Source organism: Cicer arietinum, chromosome 6 (assembly GCF_000331145.2).
Source record: "Cicer arietinum cultivar CDC Frontier isolate Library 1 chromosome 6, Cicar.CDCFrontier_v2.0, whole genome shotgun sequence".
NCBI classification, from domain to species: domain Eukaryota; kingdom Viridiplantae; phylum Streptophyta; class Magnoliopsida; order Fabales; family Fabaceae; genus Cicer; species Cicer arietinum.
In genome coordinates, this window is record NC_021165.2 from 46,247,396 (window position 1) to 46,251,329 (window position 3,934).

Here is a 3,934-nt window from a genome sequence, read left to right on the forward strand (position 1 = left end):
GAAATTAGAATACACAGTCCTTTGAAAAGGGCAATTGAGAGTAAAACATCTATTTTATTTTTTATGCATAAATAAGTGCAAAACTTATTCCTACATTAAAAAAATATACAACATGATATTAATAATGACATAAATTACAAGGTGAAACAGGTGTTTGTTTTGAATAGTGTACAATAGGTTGACTGTAGATGAGATATTTAAAGAGTCTTTATTAAAGCTGAGAGTCAATGTCATATTTGAGTTGCTAAAAGATATTATAAAAATGATTAACATCTTGAAAGACGTGAGTACAAAGCCTGCAACAAAAGACCATTATAAATATTTTCTTCCTAAATTTATCATAAGTTGGGAGGACATTATGAATGAGTTTCTAAAGGGCTAAAGACTTAGTAGTGGGAATTATTCACTACTACAAAAGAATTCATTAACGGTTTACATTTTGTGGTGGTTGTGTACAACACATAGTCGTATCAAACACATCACTATATAACAAAGTATTTCAAGAAAAAATCATATTATAAAGTCAATATCTCATTATAACATCAAATCATCTAAGAAAAATTATTATCACATTAAATACAAATTAACCACAACCAAACAATCAAAAGACGATGCAATGTTGTACATGCTCCTAATAACTATATGATTCAGATATAATACCTGCCACTAAGGCAACTTTCACACATAAAATCACCCATACACATGGGGAAAATAAACCTGCCACAAAGGCAACTTCCACACAGAAAATCACCCATACCAATAGGGGAAAACCTGCCACAAAAGCAACTTCCACAAAGATGCATATGCCATGATATGATGGTGCATTATCAAAATAAAATATTATCACACAGTCCACTAAGATGCATATGACATGACATGATGATGTATCATCAAAATCAAACATTCTCACATAGCCCATTAAGATTAATTCAAATGATCCAAAAATAACTTATACGAAATCACCACCTTATTTAAATATCACTAAATCATACATCACAAGTTCTTATCAAGAAAATCAAATATTCTTAAACAACCATTATAAAAATCAAAGCTTCCACCACATATATCACGAAGATCATATATTCATAAACAACTATCACAAAGATCCAAGCTTTCACTACACATATCAATTAATCATTTATTTATAAAAGTATCATAAAAATAAAAACTTTAATTTGTTATATCATAAAAATTTAAACTTTCATTACATACCTAAAGAAACTAAAACCTTCATATATGCCACACATAAATTTAAATCTTATCACATATATCATAAATAAGACTTTCAATACATTAAAAATAAAAACTTAAATTTTCTTCACATATACCACACAATTGTAGAATCTAAATCAGACAACAATCTAATAAAAGTTTATAATCCATATTTCAATTATACAAACCATAATAAGTCATATTAATTCAATTATTACTAAATAGGACTACCACCGTGCGTAGCGACCCCTGGATGAATCGTTGGGAAATACGGTTTTCCCGTTCATCTCACAATATATTATACCCATGAATTCAAACGCTTTCTCACCCCTTACCTTTTCTGACGCTTTCGCACCCGGATACAACTCCGCAAGAAAAAAACATATGTTCTTTAACTCCTTGTCCTTCAATCAATCTAACTTGACAGTGTAAGATATATGTCTCCTTGACTATGATTTTGATATAACTTCCAAACATACAATGTATATGCATTATCTGATTAATCTAATAGTTTGGGTTGAGATGCATTTCAGGAAAGAATCAAACACTACACTTGGACAAATCTTGGATCTCAAGCAATCAAGCGAAAATTGATCATATCATACAAGGCTTGAAGATTATGTGTAAATTTGTCTATTCTTCATAGAGTTTATTAGTTAGATTCATCATTATGATTTCACACATCTAATATTTGCCAATTAAAACTAAAATCATAAAATAAGTGTGTTAATCAATCAATTGGTAAATCAATTGGTTAATCGATTTTCTGATTCATAGAACAAAGTTTTCACTGAGTTAATCGATTAGCAAATCGATTACTTAAATGTTTTTATCAGACTTGTGTTCTATGATTAAAAGAAATCGATTGGACAATCGATTGATATACTTTTCTTAAGTTACAAGCTTTCTACTAATCAATTAGTTAATCGATTGCATGAATGAATTAGTTCATCATTTATCAGAAACATATTGCATAATCGATTGGCACATCGATTTTTATTAAATATTTGAGTTACAAGGACAAATCAGTCGATTGGCAAATCGATTTGATTAAGTGTCTGAGTTATAGGGACAAACCAGTCGATTGGCAAATCGATTTGATTAAGTGTCTGAGTTACAGGGACAAATCAGTCGATTGGCAAATCGATTTGATTAAGTGTCTGAGTTACAGGGAGAAATTAGCCCATTGCCAAATCGATTATGTTAATCAGAGTGAATCGACTGAGTAATCGATTGTTTGACCTCGCATTTTAAACAAAACAATTATAATCGATTATTCAATCGACTCTAATATGAACTGAGTATTAGTTTCTGATATATGCATTAAAAAAATCGATTAGCAAATCGATTAGTTCATCTATTTCAAGAATTTCAAGAAAAACAAGAAACGTGAAATCGATTGATCTGGTAATACGCATTAAAAAAATCGATTAGCAAATCGATTAGTTCATCTATTTCAAGAATTTCAAGAAAAACAAGAAACGTGAAATCGATTGATCTGGTAATACGCATTAAAAAAATCGATTAGCAAATCGATTAGTTCATCTATTTCAAGAATTTCAAGAAAAACAAGAAACGTGAAATCGATTGATCTGGTAATACGCATTAAAAAAATCGATTAGCAAATCGATTAGTTCATCTATTTCAAGAATTTCAAGAAAAACAAGAAACGTGAAATCGATTGATCTGGTAATACGCATTAAAAAAATCGATTGAGAAATCGATTTGTCTGAAGTTTTTCTGAAACTATATAAACTGAATCAATCACAATTTTTATAAAAAAAAAACAGATAGAAAGAACTGAAAGAATATCATTAGCTTTTCAAAAAATACACTTTGAGAAAAATTATTGTAACTCACAAACATTATTGGCAAATACTTAATGTGGGAATTCATTGTGATTGAATCAAGTGTTTTAGTCTTTTTGAAAGAACCATCTTTGTAAAAGAAAGAGAGTGGAAATCCAGTATTGTGAAACTGGTGGTCATCTTTTAGAGTGTGTGTGATCATCTAAAAGAGATCTCAATCTGATCTTGCTAGAGCTTGGTGATTAGTTCTTAAGGATAGATTGGTTGTTGTTGTAGATTGATGTTGAGTTAGATGTATAGGCATTGAAGTGCTGGAAAGTCTGTAAACATACTCAAATCATTTCTAGTAAAGGCTGAAATCAGTAAGTGATTTCGGGACTGGATGTAGACTATCGAATAGATAGTTGAACCAGTATAAAAATCCCTGGTGCACATTTCTCTATCACTATACTCTTTATCTTGATAATACATGTGTTCTTGAATCTCAGTTTTGAATAAGTTTTGAATCTATTATTGTTAAATAGGAATTAATATTAAACAAGTTGGTTTTAATATTAAGTTCATCACTTAGGAAGGAATTGGATAATCTGTTTAATAATATTGTGTACAACTTCATAAGGATAGAGGCCATTCCACCAACAATTGGTATCAAAGCTTAATCTTTTAGACTATTTCTCAAAAAGAAAATGGCCTCTGCTGAATTCTTGGGCGAAGGTGCCTCTTTAGCTAGACCCCTGCCTTTAATGGGTCTGCTTATATGTACTGAAAAGAAAGAATGCTTATCTTTCTAGAGGAAAGTGGTCTTGACATATTAGATGCAGTAGAAAATGGTCCTTATGTGCCTAGACTTGCTGGTACTGAAGGATCATTAATCAAGAAACCAAGATCTGATTGGTCTGATGATGATAAGAAAA

General features: G+C 30.4%; 1 protein-coding gene across 16 annotated transcripts in view; it reads right to left on the reverse strand.

Annotated features, from left to right (window-relative positions):
* Nucleotides 1–3,934, reverse strand: part of LOC101503279 (uncharacterized) — a 118,635-nt gene that overhangs the window by 50,237 nt on the left and 64,464 nt on the right. The window contains exon 4 of one of the 16 annotated variants that reach the window (XR_012163652.1): nucleotides 7–296. The exons of the other annotated variants lie outside the window; for them this stretch is intronic. The gene's annotated coding sequence lies outside the window, so the exon portion shown is untranslated. Of the gene's footprint in view, nucleotides 1–6; nucleotides 297–3,934 lie in introns of those variants that run through there. 16 annotated transcript variants of the gene reach the window in all.